The sequence below is a fragment of the Hypanus sabinus genome, chromosome 2, assembly GCF_030144855.1.
Source record: "Hypanus sabinus isolate sHypSab1 chromosome 2, sHypSab1.hap1, whole genome shotgun sequence".
Taxonomy (NCBI): Eukaryota; Metazoa; Chordata; class Chondrichthyes; order Myliobatiformes; family Dasyatidae; genus Hypanus; species Hypanus sabinus.
In genome coordinates, this window is record NC_082707.1 from 132035799 (window position 1) to 132058319 (window position 22521).

The 22521-nt window shown below is 40.8% G+C and overlaps 1 protein-coding gene and 1 long non-coding RNA gene across 10 annotated transcripts in view; one reads left to right on the top strand and one right to left on the bottom strand.

Moving 5' to 3' along the window:
* LOC132384006 (uncharacterized) overlaps window positions 1-7112 on the bottom strand; it is a 55302-nt gene extending 48190 nt beyond the window's left edge. For both annotated transcript variants that reach the window (XR_009508822.1, XR_009508826.1), the window contains exon 1: window positions 6823-7112. This is a non-coding gene — a long non-coding RNA (uncharacterized LOC132384006). The remainder of the gene's footprint in view (window positions 1-6822) is intronic.
* Window positions 1-22521, top strand: part of LOC132383951 (alpha-(1,6)-fucosyltransferase) — an 825511-nt gene that overhangs the window by 372331 nt on the left and 430659 nt on the right. The window contains exon 3 of one of the 8 annotated variants that reach the window (XM_059955209.1): window positions 4742-4906. The exons of 6 other annotated variants lie outside the window; for them this stretch is intronic. The gene's annotated coding sequence lies outside the window, so the exon portion shown is untranslated. Of the gene's footprint in view, window positions 1-4741; window positions 4907-22521 lie in introns of those variants that run through there. One more of the 8 variants, XM_059955243.1, reaches the window with a different exon arrangement.

Genomic DNA, 22521 nt, shown 5'->3' on the forward strand with positions numbered 1-22521 from the left:
CACTCCGGTATGTTGACTTGTCACCACCTTTGATTCGGACTGCCACAGTAACATTATAAAATGCACACGCACACGCTTACACTTAATTTCTGGATGCCCTATTATAGAAAGGATGTGGAGGCTTTGGGTAGGGCGCATATAAGAGTTACCTGCATGCTTCCTGGATTAGAAGGTATGTGCTATGAGGAGAAGCTGGACAAACTTGGGTTGTTTTCTCTGGAGCAGCAGAGCCTGAGGGGGGACCTAAAAGAGGTCTTTAAAATTTTGAGGGGCACAGATAAGGCAGAATCTTTTCCCCAGGTTGAAAATGTGAAAGACCAGATAATATGCTTTTAAAATTAGGAGAGATTTAAAAGAGACTCAAGGGGCAAGTGGTTTTATGCAAAGAGTTTTAAATGTCTGGAATACATTACCAGGGTAATAGTGGAAGCAAACAATTTGGTGAAATTTAAAGGCAACACGAGTGAATCTGCAGATGCTGGAAATAAATAAAAACACAAATTGCTGGCAGAACTCAGCAGGCCAGGTAGCATCTATGGGAGGAGGTAGTGTCAACATTTTGGGCCGAAACCCTTCATCAGGAGTGAAGTAACATGGGATGGTCGAGGGGGAATAAGAAGTGGGGGCACAGATAAAGAAGAGAGCTAGGAAGTGATAGGCTGGAGGGAAATGGGCTGGGGGAAGGTGGAGAATTATGGGAAATAATAGAGAAAGAAAGGTAGGGCTGGGGGGAGATTATAGTGAGGGGGAAAAAAGAGAAAGAGAACCAGACTAAAATAATAGATAGGGATTGGGGGTAAGGGGGGGCAGGGGTATCAACTGAGGTCTGTGAGTTGAATGTTTATGCCGGCAGGGAGGAGGCTACCTAGGCGGGAGATAAGGTATTGCTCCATTGACCTGCGTGTGGCCTCATCTTGACGGTAGAGGAGGCCACGGACAGACATGTTGGAGTGGGAGTGGTCTGTGGAATTGAAGTGTGTGGCCACAAGGAGATCCCGCCACTGCTGGAGGACTGAGCGCTGGTGTTCGGCAAAACGGTCTCCCAGTCTGCGGTGGGTCTCCCCAATGTATAAATGGCCACATCGGGAGCACCGGATACAGTATATCACCCCAGTTGACTTGCAGGTGAAGTGGTGCCTCACCTGAAAGGACTGTCAGGGGCCATAGGATGGTGGTGAGGGAAGAAGTGTGGGGGCAGGTGTCCCCCCCCCTCACTATAATCTCCCCCCAGACCTACCTTTCTTTCTCTTTTATTTCCCATAATTCTCCACCTTCCCCCTAGCCCATTTCCCTCCAGCCTATCACTTCCTAGCTCTCTACTTTATCCCTCCCCCCACCTCTTATCCCCCCTGAACCATCCCATGTTACTTCACTCCTGATGATGCGTTTCGGCCCGAAATGTCGTCACTATCTCCTCCCATAGATGTTGTCTGGCCTGCTGAGTTCTGCCAGCATTTTGTGTTTTTATTTTGGTGAAATTTAAGAAGCTTTTGTATAGACTCATCAATATGAGGTTTGTAAGTTTATTTATTAGACTATTAGGGGCATAAGTGAAGTAGACAGCCTGTATTTTTCTCCGAGGGTTGAAATATCTAATTCGATGGTATGCATTTGAGGTGAAAGGGGATCATTTCAAAGAAGATAGATGAGTCAGTCTTTTTCCTATAATTCTATGCTCTATAGAAATGCAGTTTTACATTTACTTAAAAGAAGATACAAAAACTGCCAATTACAGTAATTTAAAATACTAAACAGAAAATTCTAGAAAACCTCAATAAGTTGGACAACATCTGTGGAAAGAGAACCTGTTATTGTTTCAGACTTGTGACCTTTGTCAGAAGCAGGAAAGAGAGGAAGTCAAGTTCCATTTCAGTTGGACAGAAGTTTGAAAGCTGGTGATGTGAGTTGGACAAAGGAATAACTCTGATAACGTGTAGTTCATATCTTCTGTTCTACCTATTGCATTCCCTGTTTTTAGTTATGAAATTCGTTGTTTTGTGGCAGCAAACCTACAGCTACTCACCCTTTCCACTGCTGACTTCTCAATCTTGACAGTTCACGATTTGTGTTTTCCTGACTTCCCTTCCTGACGTCCACATTCAATTCCTTGCTATTCCTTGCTCAGTTCCTTGAGGACATGATTTGAGAGTTAGGGGGCAGAAGTTTAAGGGAAACACGAGGGGGTATTTCTTTACTCAGAGAGTGATAGCTGTGTGGAATGAGCTTCCTGTAGAAGTAGTAGAGGCCAGTTCAGTTGTGTCATTTAAGGTAAAATTGGATAGGTATATGGACAGGAAAGGAATGGAGGGTTATGGGCTGAGTGCGGGTAGGTGGGACTAGGTGAGATTAAGAGTTTGGCACGGATTAGGAGGGCCGAGATGGCCTGTTTCCGTGCTGTGATTGTTATATGGTTATATGGTTGTATGTTATATGGTTATTGCTGACCTCTGTGTCATGTTGATAATGAATTCCAGGAACTCTGTTTCTTGCGGATTATGAATTCCAGGAATTTTGTGGTGGATCTCTTGCAAGTGCTGAAATAGTCGTACTTCGGCATTTGCTGTGGCATCCCGTGATGCACTATGCACATCTGGATACCTTTGGTGAATTTTGTCTCTGACTCAAGGCTATGAATGTAGATTCAGGGTTTCACAGCTCTAGATCTGTTTTATTGTTAGTTAAAGGTGGTCAGGTCCAGCCCTTCTGGTCGTTTATTTAAAATTGAAAATTTAATTTGGCCAAGGCTAATACCATGCTTCTAACTTGATTGTGGGCATCACTTACCTCCTGATGTAGTTACTGATCTCCCCAGTATTCACTGTGACAAGTCCTCAAACAACCTGTAGCAGGCAATCAGAATCTGCTCTGCCATTCCTCCACATGCCAGCTAAATGATGCCAGTTCCCTGCTCTTAATTGACTGCAGAATATGGCACCGTCCACCAAGTATTGCTGCAAAAATTTTTGTTTATTCCCAATATGCAGTCTTATTTAGCATTTAGAGACTTACATCATTTTATGCCAAGGTTTGAGTCTCCCTTCAAACAACAGTAATCATTCTTCAAATTTTTTGCAGCAATCACAAAAATTAGTTCCCATGGGTGGGATTTAATTGACAGCCAGTTTGTGGTTCTGGCGGCTAATGGCGGTGCACCCAAAAGCTTATTCTGGACTGCTGTTTTAGTGAAGAGGCAGGGAATGTGCTGGAGGTCAAATGATGGTATATGGAGTGAACACTGATTGAGTTGCATTGAAAGAATCTATGTTTCAGCATCAGCAATTATTGTCATCACTGTAAATTAATGGTGCAAATGGCCAACAAAACAGTGTGATGCATTTTCAAAATGAAAATCTGATTCATTCTGCTGTAAATTATTATTACATTAGGACACAATGTGAAACATATTATCAATGTATCATTAATTTTAAAGCTAGCAAGCTGCCTTCACTGGAGAATTATATATTGGAGTCACCATGGGAGGAGATTACCAAGTGGGTAGGGAAATAAAGTCAAAGATGTTTGAAGAAATGCACCATTCTTGCTGACTCCTGGAAACCTCCAGCTTATCATCACTCAAAAGAGAAGAAGCATTCAGAATGGTGTTGAGAACCTGATGGCCATATGTTGAACACACAGAGAAATCCTGCGTAAGGAACACAAGGAAAATGTTACCTCCCAATCTAACCATCTGTCTGCTCCCATCAGCTACCACCTGGTCAATCTTAGTTCATTGCATTGAGATACTCTCACTGTCTTCTAAGTTCAAGAGTGTATGGGTCCACTGCCTCATGAACCAGTCTGGTGAACTTTCTTACACTCTCCCCATTCTGGCTTTTGGATTAGCTACTCCAGATGAAGTACCACCATGGCTGTCTATAAGTGAAGCAAGACAACTCTCAAATAGTTTTGCAGTGAAGGCCAATATTTGTCTTCTTAATTGCTTGTTGTATTACCACATTCAGTATCTGTGATTTGTAGACAAGGCCTCCCAGGTGTCCCTAAACACAAACATTTTGCAAGCTCTAATATTCTGTAAAAAACCTTTATCTATTTCCATGTGAATTACATCACATTTTTCCGCGTTGTATTCCATATTCACTAACCTTGCATATTCACTTAACTTATTAACATCCCCCCCGAAAATGCTCACTGGATCCTCGTCACAATCCTCACCAACCCCCCAACACCTCTCATATGGTATATCAATCTAATTGTATGCCGATTGGGACTAATGCACCCACCGAGGTCCCAGTTATTTGAACAGTGCCCTTAATCCTCTTTTAGAATGTAATTGAATATAAGATATATATTTTCACAAAATCACTCATTAAGTTGCACAAGCTGTCAGAGGCCTTTAGGGTGGTCATTTCCCCGTGCCTTAGACCAACATTAGCAACAAAGCTGGGAGGATATGGCAGCGGCAAAAATAAAATTTGGAAACTGCAGATACTTCACAATAAGTATAGTAAGTCTCTTCTCAACCCAGTCTTTTTTCGTGTTTAGAAAATGCTTGTCATGTTCTATTGGTCATTTGTGCTGTTAAACTGTAGTGACGGCAATGATTGAGAGCGCAGCAACTAGCATTATTTCTACTCAAAGGAGGGTTGTAGATGTTGGTGATGTATCAATTTCACTGTTTTTCCAGAGTTCCATAAAATTGGGAGCATTTGAATTCTGTCTGCAATATTGAGTGATGTTTCCAACTGCAGAGTGATTTAATACCCTTCACTTTTCACTTTAGAGATTTGGGCATCATTTGCAAGGCAAGCATTTATTGCCCACCTCCAGCTGCCTGTGAGAAGGGGATGCACCTTCCTGAACTGCTGTAACCTTTTGCTGAAGATACTGTCAAGGTGTTTTGGGATAAGAAGTTGCAAGATTTAAACCCAGTACATTTCTATGTCAGGTTAGTGTGGATGCCAAAGGGAACTAGGTGGTGTTGATAATTCCTGTTGTTACGTACCCCGTAACTGGGTGTCTTACCAGCAAAGATAGAAGTGTCCATTGGAGTCTGGTGATACTCATTTATTCAACAATATTTATTAGCAAAAATATACAAAATAATATCAATGAGAATATACGTTAGCAATACTAAACCTAAAAGTGCGGATATAATAATAATCACTAATGAAACAAGCTCTATTGTTGTCTAGGAGATAATGAATTGTCAAATGGAAATATAAAGTTCAGTTCAGTTCATGCAGGCTGCGGTAGTTGTCGATGTGTTCCAATTGTTGGAGAGAGAGAGAGAGAGAGAAAACGTGTGAACGGTAACAGCTATTATCTTGCCAACTTTCCTTTACGATGTTGATCCGTAGATGCGTTGTTGTTGTGGCCATTCACGTATGACCCCTCCGTCCTTCAGCTAGACCGTTCTTCCGTGGTGGACTCGTCACCCAGGCAAGGGTGGACACACACACAAGCCCCCACTGGTCTCGCTATAAACACTGTGTGTTAAAATTTACTGACCCTTCATTCGGTCTCTGATGTCCCACCCTGTCACGTGGGGGTTCTGATGCTCACTAGCATTTCTCCTGGTGCATCTGAGGGGTGTTACCCCCAGACCTCACTTTTATCCCCACTCACGGGGTCTCAGGTGTCAATCAGGTTGGAATGATGTAACTCATCAAACCAGCCAACTCTGGTTGCCCCCTGAGGGGTTTCAATGAATAGAACAGTACCAAATAAACAATCCTTCTCCAAAAGACAAAAGCAGTAATCAATGGTTCTGCTCCTCTTTTGTCAGTTGTGTCTCTCTCTCATTAACTTTCATGAGCTGTTATCAATAACAACTGCCCTGGCAGATTTCCTTTGTCTCTCTTACTTCCTTGATAACAGCATCAAAATAGTAGCAATTTGCGATTCTCCAAAAGGGGGGGGGGGGCATGGACGACTCTGCACCCTTCTGCCCATCACGATTGTTCATCCTTTGTAACACTATGCACCTGCTGATTTTGTCCTTGCATGAGAAACTCCAGTCCGTTTTGGAGATATTGTACAGTCACTGTGTACCAGTGGTTTAGGGTGGTGGATGATGCACCAGTAAAGCTTACCATTGAGGTTCTCACCTGTTGCTGGAACTGTACTCATCCAGTCTAGTGGAGAGGATTCCATCACTCAGCTGCCTTCTTGCTTTATGTGACTTTCTTAAGTCTAGTCGTGAAGTTTTTAGTGACCACTAAATAGGCTATCTCTGGGGAACTTGGTGAGAGCAACGCTGTTGAATGTGGTTTATTTTATGCTCGCATTGGATGTATACAAGTCTGGGTCTGACGGTACCAATGTGCTTGTAATAGGTGTTAAAGTTGTGGTTACCCCAAACACAACATACGACCAGTTGTTTTAATTACCTTAAACTTCTAACATTCTGAATGTAACAGGGACACAGGAGATTCATATTGCATCAATTTCATAATGCCAAAAATCACAGTTTTGTACTTTACAGTTGGAGCCAAAAGTGTTTTATAAAGTGGAATTATGAAAGGTAAAAGAAGATGCTCACCACTCTTTAAAATGCCTTTTATCACTATGATCTAGTTGATGCACAAAACCGATGCAGCTTGAAATCATTATTCACTTCATTCAAAACACTGAACAAAATTAAATAGTTGAGAATAATGGTAATAGATTGACAGAGAAGAGAGAAAGCAATGGCTAGGCCTGAAATTGGAATAAAGCAAGAGGCAGAATTAACCTTTCTGGGAACTTTTATAAAAAGGACGTATTCAGTTCTTCACAAAGAATTTGAGAAGCAAATCTGGTTGCAATTTCAGCCAGTGATCTTATTTGTTTTATCTTCATCTTAAGAATAATGAAACTCACTTTTCCCATAGGTGACCGGGCACCTGGAACGTTCATCTGTTTATGCCAATCCCTCAGTTAAGTTGTGTCTTGCGTTAGCCCCATGTTTAGCACAGGGATTTGTTGAGAATACCTTTGCATTTCATTGCAGTTTCTTAATTACTGATTGCAAGATGAAACGAGAGATGGTAGAATGAACATTTGGCCTATACAGTAGGAAGGACGTTCCCACAGGTAGAATGAAATTCAGTGAACCATTTCATCCACCATGCTACGTTGACTGTTTCCATGACAGCAATCCAATATGAGCAGAGCACAAGTCATGTCTTATTGGAGATATAAAAACAGAGCTGAAAATAATAACAATGACTTATTGGGCAAAACAGAAAAGTAAGTGCTTATTATAAACAGAAAACAATGAAAACAATAAAGAAGCATCATCTGTGGAAAGGGAAGCAGGTGCTATTTCAGTATCTTTCACCAGAACAAAGGAAGGAAGAAGAGGAGTTCTTGGCCATTGACATGAAGACATTAGGACAAATCCCACCATGGCAGTTGTGGGATTAAATTCAAGTAACAAAATATGGAATTTAAAAGAATGGTTGACACCCTTAATAGTTACAGTGAAATTACTGTATTGTCGGAAAACTCTGTTTGCAAAACTAGTGCCTTCAGGGTAGAAAATCTGATAACTTTGCCCAGTTTGGCCAATAATTAGCCCACACACCAGTGTCATTGAATCTTAACTGCCTTAGTTCAATAGCAATTAAGTATGGCTATCAAATATGTTTGTTGCTTGTGACATTCACATACTGAGAAGAATTTTTTGTAAAGTCCTTTATAATATGATTTTTTAAGCTTTATTGTGTATTGTAGATTGTAGTTGAACCACACTTTAGAATTTCTAGACTTGGCAAACTCTCGTGTTTCTGCCAAGAGAAACAAATAGTATTTCAGGTTCAATGACTAATCATCTGATAAAAACTTTGATAAAAAGCCATTGACCTGAAACACTTCTTTTCTGCCTAAATAGACACGTTCAGTTTTAATTATGTAGGCATGAATATGAGCTTGAATTTATAAAGTACCTTGTAAATCATAATTTTTTCACGTAGGCCTAAAAATTAACATTTTAAAATACCTTAATTATGATCACTACCGTCAAAGCTGCAGAATCGGTGAGAGTGTTCCTGCTGATATATTTCAATCCTGTAATTAGATTCCTTCCCAGGTTCCACGCTTCAGACGGAATGAAAGAAGTTGTCTGGAGACTTGACTAGTCCATTAGGATTCTGTATACAGTTACCGTATCCTTTCCCAAAGTTGTGGCATTTGTCAATGGAAAGTAGCAGCTACTGATTTGTAACTCAGCTTCGTGCTCTGTACTGCTCTTTCTATTTTTCTGAGTCTGGCTTCATCTGATGATCCGGCTGAAATAGTATCACTTGTAAATTTGGTTTGTATTGTGTCCTAATTCCATGTCACTTACTTTAACTCTAAAGAACAAATGACTTTCCGATAAATACCCTGGCTGTATCTGAGCCACTAGTTCCTTCTAGTTCATGTTAGTTGTGTGTGGCTGTTGCTTTTTCTTTTTCTCCACATTTGCTTCACTAGACAATTTCCTACATGCCACAGTATATAATCATCGCTGCTTCTATCTAAATAGTCGTAGAAAAGTACAGCACAGGAAAAAACCCTTTGGTCCAGCTGGTTCATGTTGAATCATTTAAGCTGCCAACTCCCATCGCTTGCATCACAACCATAGCCCTCCATATCCCTACCAGCCATGTACCTCTCTAAAATTCTCTTAACCATTGAAATTGATCTTCCATGCACCATTTGCACTGGCAGCTTGCTCCACACTCATGACACTCTTGAGTGAAGAAGTTTCCCTCATGTGTCCCTTAAACTTTTTACCTTTCACCTTTAACCCATGTTCTAGTCCCATCCAGCCTCAGTGAAAAAAAACCATGCTTGCATTTACCCTATCTATACCCCTAATAATTTTGTATACCTCTATCAAATCTCCCCTCAACCTTTTATTTTCTTTGGAATAAAGTCCTGACATATTCAATCTTCCCTTATAATTCAGGTCCTCCAGATTTGGCAACATCCTTATAAATTTTCTCTACATTTTTTCAACCTTGCGTACATCTTTCCTGTAGATAGGTGACCAAAGCTGCACACAATACTCCACATTAGGCCTCACTGATGTATTTAACAACTTCAAAGTAGCATGCCATCTCCTGTACTCAAAACCTTGATATGAAGGCCAATGTGCCAAAAGATTTCTTTAACAATCCAGTTGAACTCTGCCATCACTTTGAATGAATTATGGACCTGTATTCCCAGATGCTTTTGTTTGCTGCATTCCTCAATGTCCTACCATTCACTGTGTAACACTTACCCTGGTTGGTCCTATACAGTGCAAAACCTTGTACTTGTCTGCATTGAGTTCCATCTGCCATTTCTCAGCCCATTTTTCCAGCTAGTCTAGATCCTGCTATTAGCTCTGATAGTCTTCCTCACTATCCACTACACCTCAGTATTGGTGTCATCCGCTGATCCAGTTAACCACATTATCATCCAGATCATTCATATAGATGACGAACAACGGTGGACCCAGCACCAATCCCTGTAGCAGTCCTCTGGTCACAGGCCTCCATTCAGAGAGGCAACCATCTACTACCACTCTCTGGCTTCACCGACAAAGCCAATGTTTAATCTAATTTGCCACCTTACCTTGAATGCTGAGCGACTGAACCTTCTTGACTAATTTCCCATTACTGATGTCATGGTCAACAGCCTATCATTTCCTGGTTTATTTTTTTAGCACCTTTCTTGAACAGTGGAACAACATTAGCTATCATCCAATCCTCCAGCACTTCAACTGCTGCTAAGGATGATTTAAATAACTTTGCTAGGACCCCTGCAATTTCTGCAGTTTCTCCCACAGGTTCTGAGGGTACACCTTGTCAAGTCCTGGGGATTTTTCCACTCTAATTTTCCTCAAGACAGTTAACACCTCCTGAGGACAACTTTTGTCCTTTCTAAATCTTTAGATCTGAACATATCTGTAGAATCCCTGAGGATTCTCCTTCACCTTGTCTGCTAGAGCAATCTAATGCCTTCTTTTAGCTCTCCAGATTTCTTTCTAGAGAATTCTTGTCCTCCATTGGTACCTCATTTGCTCCTTCCTACCTACCTATACCTGCTATGCACCTTCTTTGTTTTCTTAACCAGGGTCTCAATATCTATTGAAAACCAAGAATCTTTAAATCCGCTTTCTTTAGCTTTTATTCTATCAACTGCATACACTCTCAAAATTTCACTTTTGAAGGCCTCCAACTTACCAAGTACATCTTTGTCTGAAAACAGCCTATCCCAGTCCACACTTGCCATATCCTTTCTAATACCATCAAAATTGGCCCTACTCCAATTTAGAATCTCAACCTGCGGACCAAACCTATTTTTTTTTCATATTTACTTTGACACTAATGGCATTTTGATTACTAGATGTAAAGTGTTCCCCTACAGAAATTTCAGTCACCTGCCTTGTCTGATTCCCTAATAAAAGATCAATTATGGCACACTCTCTTGCAGGGAATTCTATGTACTGATTAAAGAAACCCTCATGAAGACATTTGACTAACTTTATCCCATCTAACCCTTTTACTAGTCCCAGTCAATATGTGGAAAGTTAAAATCACCTACTATTACAACAGAATCCCGAAATACCGAGCTGCAGGTCCAGCCCCTCCTGCAACCAAGTCTCAATAATGGCTGCAATATCAGAATGTCATGTGTTGATTCATGCCCTGAGCTTACCTGCCTTTCCAACAATACTACTTACATCGAAATATACGCAGCTCTGGACATTAGTCACACCAAGCTCAACCTTTTGATTTCTGACTTTGAGGTCTTAACATCTGTCTCCACAACCCTCTCCACTATCTCTTCTGGCACTCTGGTTTCCCATCCCCGACAACTCAAGTTTAAAACCCCTGTGCAGCACTAGCAGACCTTCCTGTGAGTATATTAGCCCCCTTGTACTTCAGATGTAAATAATCTCTTCTGTACAGGTCCCACCTTCCCTGGAATATCCCAGTGATCCAGAAGTATGACACTCTCCCTCTTACACCAACTCCTTTGCCACATATTAAACTATATGATCCTCCTATTTCTTGCCTCATTAGCACTTGGCACAGGTAGCGATCCTGAGATCATAACCCTGGAGGTCCTGTCCTTTAATTTAGCACCTAATCCCCCACACTCACTTTGCAGAGTCTCATCACTCTTCCTACCTGTATCATCGGTATCTACATGGGCCACGACCTTCGGCTGCACCCTCCCACTTAAGAGTTCTGTGGACTCGGTTCGAGATGTCCCAGATCCTGATATCCATCTGGGAATCTTATTCTTGTCCACAGAACCTCCTTTCTGTTCCCCTAACTAATGAATTCCCTACCACCACAACTCGATTCTTGTCCCTCCTTCTCTTCTTAGTCACAGAGCCAGATTCAGTGCCAGTGACCCGACCACTATGGCTTTCCTCTGCTACATCACCCCTCCGCCCCCAACAGTATCCTTTTGTTGAGAGAGATTGCCGCAGGGGTACACTTCTCTGGCTGTTTAACTCCTTTCCCCTTCCTGACTGTCACGCAGTCTCATGTGTCCTGCACTTTGGGTGTAACTATCTCTCTGTATGTCCTATCTATCACCCTTCAGCCTCCCGAATGATCCAGAGTTCATCCAGTTCCAGATACAACTCCTTAATGCAAACTGTTAGAAGCTCCAGCTGAATGTACTTCTCACAGTTGTAGTTGTCAGGGACATTGGAGGTCTCCCTGCCTTCCTGCAAGAGGACCATTCCACTATCCTGGCTGAAATCTTTGTTGTTTTAACTGTGCAAGTATAAAGAAGGAAGCAATAAATAAAGTGGGGAGTAAAAAAAAAATCTACCTACAGCATTTTGCCTTCATTTACTCAAGTATCTCATCACTGAAGTTTCAAAGAACTAAAACATCAAACTCCCCACTCTACTTGGCCCTACTTTATTTTTTTCTTGCTAACCAATCCTGATTGCTGATTGGCCACTGCTCAAAACCCCAAACTGCCATGAATCGATGCCTTATGTATTAATTTGGCAAACTTGAATGAGCTACGTCTTCTCACGCTTCAGATCGCTGATTGGCTGCTGCTCAAGTTTGTGTCTGTTCACTAAGTTTCTCAGTGTCTTCAAAAAAGGTATTTTTCAAATAATTCCAAACAATGATCAAACATGTTTTCCTATTGTGCATCATTATTGATATCAGTCCACAGTTCAATGGAGAACCCATTGATGGCTCCTTCAGATTTATCATCTTTGCTTTTTATATTAATGGTTATAACCTTTTCTTGGCTTCCTTCTGATTCTTTGACCTTTTGAGGTGAGTATTTGTATCAGTATCCTACCTATCCTGGCTAAAAATATAAATCTCTTTCCAAGTCTGGGTTTTCACACAATTTTAGCCTAATTTTATATCTTTTTGCTGTTTCTTTAATCATTTGAAACATGAACTAGTAATATGTGTACATGTTTATTTTGTATTGGCAATGTAATTCTTTTGGTTTATTCCTGATACATTAAACATTGGGTGCTGTGCTTGGGGGTTCAGGAAAGTAGTCTGTGAGAATAGTCTGAAACACTGGTGTGACTATCATCTTGAATTGTAATAAAATATAACTTAGTTCACAATTTTAAGTTCCTTGAAACAATTTGGTTAGATTAAAAGAAGACATTTCAACTTTGGGTGCAATGAAAAGAAAATATTTAACTGGAGCTCTAAAGAAGTGGGAGAAAAGGTGCAGGACATTTGACCACTGTAAAATTGATGCCAAGGTCCAGAGATAGGGAGAGTAAATACTGTACACTCAAAGGATTTCAGACTTTTGAGTGTATTTTGTTAGAAAGCAGTGAGGACAAAATTCAAAATTGGTACGTGGTGGATGGTTATACTGGTGGCCAATAAAACTTGTATGACAGAAACTGGTTTGTTGCCTGGTCTGAATGCAAGATTGATAAAATAATGCACATTGATTTTCACTTCTGAAATTCTGTTACAATTCATCATTAAATATAGGAAGCAATGAGTTGCTGCATATTCCTTTGAAAGGCCCAGTGGAGATAAAAGTCAGTGATTGATCCATTGTGCTGATTCCATGTTATCTTATGGAAGTTAATGGATATCATTGTCACACAGTTGAATATATTGGATAGTGAGTGTAGATAAGCATGAATAAAAAGCATCTGCGTGGAAGTAAGCTCTGGGCTCTTGGGGAACATGTAAGTATGTACACTCAGTGGTCACTTTATTAGGTACAGGAGTGGAACCCGGTGAGGTCTTCTACTGCTGTAGCCCATCCACTTTAAGTTTTGATGTGTTGTATGTTCAGAGCTGCTTTTCTGCACACCACTGTTATAACCACTGTGTGGTTATTTTGTCGCTTTCCTGTCAGCATGAACCAGTCTAGTCAATCTCTTCTGACTGCTCTCATTAACACGGTGATTTTTCTCACATAACTGTTGCTCTCTGGAAGTCTTTCTGTTCTTCACACCATTCTCTGTGAATTCTAGAGACTGTTCTGCATAAAAATCGTAGGAGATCAGCAATTTCTAAGATAATAAAACCACCACATCTAGCACCAACAATTATTTCACAGTCAAAGTCATTTAGATCTCATTTCTTCCCTATTTTACTGTTTGTTCTGAACAACAACTGAACCTTTTGGCTTTCCATGCGTGCTTTGGTGTGTTGAGTTCCTGCCACATGATTGGCTGATTAAGGCCTCTGCATTAACAAGCAGATGTACCTAATAAAGTAGCCACTGAGTGTAGATCCACCATGATTCAGCTATGAATGGTAAAGCAGTCAAAAGGGGTTTAATAGCCTATTCTTCATCAGTTTCTGAAGTCTTACTCTAGATCATTGAGCAGGATGATGCAGTACCCCATTGCTGGGAGCTGTTCAAAAATAGATGCCCACATTGGTTCACTTGTTCTACTGCTGGATTTGGTGGATTTTGAAGAAGCATTGTTGATATTTCCAATGCACACAGTGGGCAGGAGTCAATGCTACACGGTCAACCATGAACTTGGTACCAGTTTTGTGATTAGGGCCTCTGAATATTCCCCTGTGTTGGAACACAGGAGTTAAAGGTAGATTCTGTCAATTATGACTACAGGGAATTGGCAGAGTGAGCAACAATAAGGATATTAATCCTCTGATAATCCAGTGGTCTTTTCTGTGTCAGAGACAGGTTAATAGTGAAGGACCTTTTGGTATCAGATGTTTAGCGTAAGGACCAACGACTTGTAAAGATCAGCAAAGGAATCGAATAATGTCAAATGCTATTAATGTCTGTGGTGTGCTGTGACAACTGTCGAGTGGCCATGATTCTTAAGTAAGGGTTTTGAAGTTTCTTGCTTGACCTGTAGATTAACTCTACTCCAGCAGTATGATTGTTGAAGTTAAAATGGAATATTGCTGTGAACAGATTGAGCATTGGTGCAATAACTTAACCTTGTTTGATCCGTTCTGCAAAAGGTTTGGTTTTGCCTTTGGCTTATTGGTGAGAATTCTTGGGTTGCATCTGATTATAAAGACATGGAGGATAAAATTTAATTTTTAAGGGCAGCTTAAAAATTATTTTTTTATAGAAAATTATTTTGGTTGATTGCAGCCAAAGGCATTTCAGAGGTTATTAGCATTGCCAAGTTCGTTGTCATAGGCATGCAAACACAGCATATAAATGCTCTGAAAATTAACATCAACTGCAGCTCAGTCCATTACAAGCAATGCTTAGCTTTTGAAGCTGAAATCAGATGTCTCGATATTACAGTAGAGTAAAGGGAATTACAAAAGCACGAGAGAAGAAATGGACAACGCTGATTGGAAGATGAAGTAGCAGGAATGACAGCAGAACAGTAGAGGCTAGAGTTTCTGGGAGAAATTCAGAAGTTGCAGGATAAATAGATCCCCAAGAAGTAGTATTCTAATTGGAGACAATACAACCGTGGCTGACAAGGGAAGTCAGAGACAGCGTAAAAGCAAAAAGAGAAGGCATACAATATAGCAAAGTAATTGGGAAGTTAAAGGATTGGTAAGCTTTCAGAAACCAACAGAAGCCAACTAAAAAAGCAATAAGGAGAGAAAAGATTAAATCTGAGCTAGTAACATACAAGTGGATACCAAAAGTTTTTTTCAGATAAATGAAGAACAAAAGAGAGGTGAGAGTGGCTATCAGAGCTGTGGAAAATCATGTGGAAGCGGTAGTAATGAGAGACAAAGAAAATCTGGAAGAAGTTATTGAATATTTTGTGTCATTCTTCAGTGTGGAAGACAACAGTAGTATGTAAGAAATTCAATAGCATCGGGGACAAAAGTCAGTATAGTTGCTATTACCAGGGAGAAAGTGCTTAGGAAACTGAAAGGTCTGAAGGTAGATAAGTCACCTGGACTAGATGGGCTACACCCAAGGGTTCTGAAAGATGTAGCTGAAGAGATTGCGGAGGCACTAGTAATGACCTTTCAAGAATCACTGGATTTTGGCATGGTTCCAGAGGAATGGAACATTGCAAATGTCATTTCACCTTTTAAGAAGGGAGGGAGGCAGAAGAAAGAAAATTATGGTCCAGTTAGCCCAATTTCAGTGGTTGGGAAGATGGTTGGAGTCCATTGTTAAGGATGAGGTTTCAGGGTACTTGGAGGCACATGATAAAATAGGCCAAAGTCATCATGGCTTCCTTAAGAGGAAATCTTGCCTGACAAATGTGTTGGAGTTCTTTGAGCAAATTATAGACATGATAGACAAAGGAGAGTCAATGGATGTTGTATTCTTGGATTTTCAGAAGGTCGTTGACAAGATGCCACACATGAAACCGCTAAACAAAATAAGAGCCTATGGTATTACTGGAAAGATACCAGCATAGATAGAGTATTGGCTGACTGGCTGGAGGCAAAGGGTGGGAATAAAGGGGGTCTTTTCTATTTGGCTGCGGTCTGTAAATCATGGTGTTCCACAGGGGTTGATGCAGTGACCTCTTCTTTTCATATTACCTGTCAATGATTTGGATGATAAAATTAATGTCTTTGTGGCCCCATTTGCAGATGATACAAAGTAAATTTAGGTGGAGTGGCAGGTAGTGTTGAGGAAGCAGGGAGTCTGCAGAAGAAATGAAGAAATTAGCAGAAAAGGTAAAGAAGTGGCAGGTGGAATATAATGTTGGGAAGTGTATGGTTATGCATTTTGGAAAGAAGGAATAAAGGTGCAAACTATTTTTCTAAATGGGGAGTAAGTTCAGAAATCAGTGGTGCAAAAGCACTTGGAAGTCCTCATTCAGAAGTTCCTGAAAGTTAACTTGCAAGCTGAATTGGTAATAAGAAAGGCAATGAAATGTTAGCATTCATTTTGAGAGTACTTGAATATCAGAATCAGGATTATTAGCACTGACATGTCTTTTGAAATCTGTTCTTAGTGGCAGCAGTACAATCCAAAACACGATAATATAGAAAGAAAAGAATCAAGTAAATCAATTGCAGTAAGTGTATGTGTATATATGTATGTATATATACATATACACACACACACACATTAAGTACTTAGGTTAAAAATAGTGCTAAACAGAAATAATATTGAAAAAGTGAGATTGTGTTCATGAGTTCAGTGTCCATTTAGGAATAATATGGCAGAGGGGAAGAAGCTGTTCCTGAATTATTGAGTGTGTGCCTTAGGCTTCTGTATCTCTTTCCTAATGACAACAATGAGAATTTCCTTTGCATCCACAAAGGAAACAGCATTATGAAGGTCCCCATGCACCCCTCATACAATCTTTTCTCCCTCCTGCAGTCTGGGAAAAGGCTCTGAAGCATTTGGGCTCTCACGACCAGACTATGTAACAGTTTCTTCCCCCAAGCTATCAGACTCCTCAATACCCGAAGCCTGGACTGACACCTTGCCCTACTGTCCTGTTTATTATTTATTGTAATGCCTGCACTGTTTTTTCTGCACTTTGTGCAGTCCTGTGTAGGTCTGTAGTCTAGTGTAGCTTTCTCTGTGTGTTTTTTTTATTACGTAGTTCAGTCTAGTTTTTTGTACTGTGTCATGCAACACCATGGTCCTGAAAAAAGTTTCTTATTTTTACTATGCACTGTACCAGCAGTTATGGTCGAAATGACAATAAAAGTGACTTGACTTGAGAAGAGGCCATGTCTTGGGTGATGGAAGTCCTTAATAATGCCCACCGCCTTTTTGAGGCACCATTCCTTGAAATTTTCTTGGATACTATGGAGGCTAGTACCCAAGATGGAGCTGACTAATTTTACAACTTTCTGTAGCTTCTTTCCATCCTATGCATTAGCCCCATACCAGGCAGTGATGCAGCCTGTCAGAATGCTCTCCATGGTACATCTGTAGAAGTTTTCAATGTTTTAGATGACATACCAAATCTCTTCAAAGTTCTAATGAAATATAGCCATTGTTTTGCCTACTTTATGGCTGCATTGGTATGCTGGGACCAGGTTAGGTCCTCAGAGATCTTGACACCCAGGGACTTGAAGTTGTTCACTCTCTCTGCTTCTGATCCCTCTATGAGGTTTGGTTCGTGTTCCCTCGCTTATCCTTCCTGAAGTCCACAATCAGCTCTTTCATCTTACTGATGTTGAGAGTAAGGTTGTTGTTGTGTCACCACTCAACTACCTGGTTTATCTCACTCCTGTACACCCTCTCAACTCCATCTGGAATTCTGCCAACAATGGTTGTCTCTTCAGCAAATTTAGAGATGGTATTTGAGCTGCACCCAGCCACAGAGTCATAGGAATAGAGGGAGTAGAGCAGTGGGCTAAACACACACACCCCTGAGGTGCACCAGTGTTGATTATCAGCGAGGAGGAAATATTATCACCAATCCATGCAGATTGTGGTCTTTTGGTTAGGAAGTCGAGGATCCAATTGCAGAGGGAGGTTCAGAGGCTCAGGTTCTACAGCTTATTGATCAGGACTGTGGGAATGATGGTGTTAAACACTGAGCTCTCATCAACGAACTGCATCCTGACATTGGTGTCTGTATTTTCCCAGTGATCTAGGGCCGTGTGAAGAGCCACTGAAATTGTGTCTGCCCTAGACCTCTTGTAGCGATAGGCAACTTGCAATGGGTCCAGTTCCTTGCTGAGGCAGAAGTTAAAAGTTAGAAGTTAGTGCTGCTGAATGATAGTTGTTAAGGCAGCTCACACTACTCTTTGTAGCACTGGAATAATTGTAGCAGTGCATGGTTGAAAATGTCCTTGAATACTCCCACTAATTAGTTGCCACAAGTTTTCAGATCCTTACCAGGTACTCCATCAGTGCCTGCTGCCTTGCGAGGGTTCACCCTCCTGAAAGACAGCCTGACTTTAGGCTAAAGGCGGAGATCACCAGGTGTAGCAGGGATAGTCACAGTTGTGTTATATTCTCCCTTTCAAAGGGGTATAGAAAGCATTGAGTTCATCTGGTAGTGATGTATCACTGCCACTCATGCTATTGGGTTTCACTTTATTGGAAGTAATGTCCTGCAAACGCTGCCAGAGTTTGTGTGCATCCGATGTCACCTTTAACCTCATTCAGAATTGTTTTTCCACTCCTGAAATAGCCCTCTGCAAGTCATACCTGGTTTTCTTGTACAGATCTGGCTCACCAGACTTAAGTGCCACTCATCTAGCCCTCAGCAGACAACAAACCTCCTGCTTCATCCACGGCTTTAGTTTTAGGAACGTACAGCAAGTTTTCGTAGACACACACTCATCCACACAGGACTTAATGAAGTCAGTAACAACGTGACATAGTCATCCAGATTTGACAAAGAATCCCTGAATACAGTCCATTCCATTGATTCAAAGGAGTCCTGTAAGTGATCCTGTGCTTCCCTTGTCCATACTTTCTTGGTCCTCACTACTGGTGTTGCAGTCCTCAGTCTCTGCCTATACTCAGGGAGTAGAAGTGCAGCCAGGTGATCAGACTTCCCAAAGTGAGGGTGTGGAATAGCACAGTAAGCACTCTTGATAGTGGTGTAGCAGTGGTCCAGTGAGTTGTTTCCTCTGGTACTACAATTGCTTTGTCGATGGTAATTATTTAGTTACTTTTTCAAGCCGGCCTGGTTAAAAATCCCAAAAAATGATGGTGAAGGCATCAGGGTATGCTGTTTCATCAGTTCATCCAGAGCCTGTTTGACATTGGTCTGAGGTGGAATGTACACCAAAATGATTGCAGAAATCTTCCACGGCAGATAAAATGGACAGCACTTAATTGCAAGATATTCCAGCTCTGATGAGCAGAATTGAGACAACACTGACACATTTGTGCTCCAAGAGGAGTTGATCATGAGACATACACCTCAACCCCTGCTTTTAAGAGACTCAACAGTCCTATCCTAAAGGTGTATAATGAACCCCTCAATCTGAATCACTGCTTCCAGTATGAAAGGGTTTAACCAGGATTCCATGAAACTAAGAACACAAGCAGTCCTAATGTCCCTCTGATACAGCACCCTAGGTATGAGATCTTCCATTTTATTTAATATAAAAGTAATGATGTAACAATGAGTTTCTATAAGGCATCGAGTCCCTATCTAAGAAAAGATGAGCTGGCATTGGAGAGGGTCCAGAGGAGGCTCACATTTATCATTCTAGCAATGAAAGGGTTAAATTATGAGGATCATTTGAAGGCTCTAGGCCTGTACCCAGTGGAGTTTAGATTAGTCTCTTGTCTCGAGGATGGTCATGATCATGATATCTTTGACATCCACTGATGTGTTCTTTTGTTCCCCAGTAAGAGAGTTGAAATCATGGGCATCCTTTAAGAAAATGTGCATGAGGCAGATTTAAGCCTGATTGTATAATTTCGGGATTAACGGGAAAGGTATGCTATGGATTTGGCACAATTGTATAGCAGGATTAAAAATTAATCTGCATTTAGCAGGTGTTACTACTGTGGATAAAGCTTGATCTTGAATTGAGATTGAATGAAATGGAATGATTGTATAATGAAATTCATTATCAAAGCTATCAGTGATAGAATTAGAAGAGAGACACCAGCTATTTTTGGAGTGAATAAGCAGGGTTTAAAGGCCTTTCTTCCTGCTTGTTTTTACTAATGCTTATGGTTCTCTGAATACATCAGAGAACTTTTTGAGAGGAATTGAAAAAGATGACCACAAGATTATTATAGGACTTTGCTAAATAGAACATAAGAATTGAGACATTCATGATAATCACACATGATAAATGATTTTGAAGGAATTGGGTTTCTCATGGAATCCACAGGGAATCTAAACATGTCTCAGCCAAGTTACTGCTGTTAGCCACTTGAATGAATAATGTTTTGACGTGACAACAGCTGTGTGATATTTGAGATTGCCGACTATTTTGCCTGCGATAAACAGCGATATGTATTTGCATAATTACTAGTCAACTACTGAGTAATGTTCATAAGACTGATATATATCCAACCAGAGTGCACAATTCACTTCCTGAATTATTCAGCAAGGGTTGAATGAGATGCTATCATGTCACTATTGCCACAATTTATTCAGAATATATTTGGTGGTGAGCATTGAAAGATAAGCACAATTCATCTGCTTAATCCCAATGAGAAACAAGCACATGGCTTAAACTACCTTCTTTGGCTTCTTATTGACTGCCATGTAACTGTTGATGTGATTTGATAAGACTTCTGCTGAAAAGTAAGGCAAGAATTAAACTTGAATCAACAGCATTGAACAAGTAAATGGAATTTCAGTACCCAATTAGACAATTGAAGCTTCATATTTTGTGTGACTGTTACTTGGGATGAAGAAGGAAGTCTCAAGCAATAATGCGACTGCCACAATGAATTTCCACAGAGAGTCATCTAGATTGTGTTGTTGAACATGGCACCGTTTTCACTGGCCGAATAAAAGGTGCTGATGAATCAGCATTTCAGAGGGAGATTAAAAATCAGCCTGAGTGGTGCCACAACAACAATCTTCTACTCAACGTCAGCAAGACCAAGCAGCGGATTATTGACTGCAAGAGTAGGAAACCGAAAGTCCATAAGCCAGTCCTCAGAGTGGGTCAGCAATTTTAAATTTCTCAGAGTTATCATTTCGGAGGATCTGTGTTGTGTCTGGCTCTTAGAAGAAAAGGAGAGTGGCACCTCTACATTCTTAGATGTGTGAAGATTCGGCATATCATCTAAAACTTCGACAAACTTCTATAGATGTGTGATGGAGAGTATATAGACTGGTTGCATCATGGCCTGGTGTGGAAGTACCATCATTGGTAAAGCCCTCCCCACCACTGAGCAAATCTACGTGAAAAGTTATCACAGGAAAGCAACAACCATCATCAGAGACTTCCCCCCCCCACCCCCACCCCCACCACCACCATCCAAGCCATGCTCTCTTCTTGCTGCTGCCATCAGGCAGGAATCACTGGAGTCTCAAGACTTACACCTTCAAGTTCAGGAACAGTTACTATCCCTCAACCATCAGGCTCTTAAACCAGAGGGGATAAATCCACTATTCACTCACTTCCAACCCTGAGCTGTTTCTGCAACCTATGGACTTATTAGTTTCTTTGTATTTACTTGTGAATGCCCACAGGAAAATGAATCTCAGGGTTGTATATGGTGACGTATATGTACTTTGGGTATAGATTTATTTTGAACTTTGAATTTGGTCTTGGTCCACTCTCCAGAGTTTGGAATGAAAGAGTCAAAATAAGAACCAAAATATGAGTTTGTGGCAGTTAAAACAACAATGAAAGCTGTTTTTAAACACAAGAAAAGGACAGCATGTGAATGGCTAGAGTTGTTCACCAAATTCCCTCCATGTAGAATCGAATGCAAGTAGCCCTTGTGCAAGCCAATGGACCATGCTCATAGGGCTGCAAACCCTGGTGAAGTTCAAGTTCAGGTTTATTCTCATTCAGCCGTATACACATATACAGCTAAACAAAACAATGCTCACGGACCATGGTGCAAAATACAGTATATACTGTATTAACACAATTAACAGATAAAAAGTGCTCTGTAGATGTACAAATTGATATAAAGTACATAGATGACATATAATTAAATAAACAAAAGACTTCTACTACCGGCACTGTCATAAATAATGTGAACTGTCCTACTGAAGGGTTTCGGCCCAAAACGCCGACTGTACTCTTTTCCATAGCTGGCCTGCTGATTTCCTCCAGGATTTTGTGCATGTTGCTCGGATTTCCAGCATCTGTGGATTTTCTCTTGTGTGTGACTGGCTGTTCAGTAACAGGGTGTTTAGATGGCTCACAGCTTGGAAGAAGAAGCTGTTTCAAGCCTAACAGTTCTTGTTCCTATACTGTTGTAACTTCTGCCTGATGGCAGGAGGTCAAAGAGATTGTGAGACGGATGAGAGGGATTTTTGACAATGTTGAGAATTCTGTGAATGCAGTGCTTCTGGTAATGTCTTGGATGGGGTGTGGGGAGGGGGGAGTGGTGGAGAAAGACCCTGGGGATCTTGCAGTCAGATGCCTTCACTCAGATTCAAAAAACATGTCGAACTCTCTGTAAGCATGCGTCTGAGTTTTTGTGTTTGTTTCAGACTTGTGAACAGCCTTAGTATTCCATGTGCCCTGTCCCTTGCATTGTTTGCAACTTTCCCTTTGGTATATAGATATCAAATAGTTA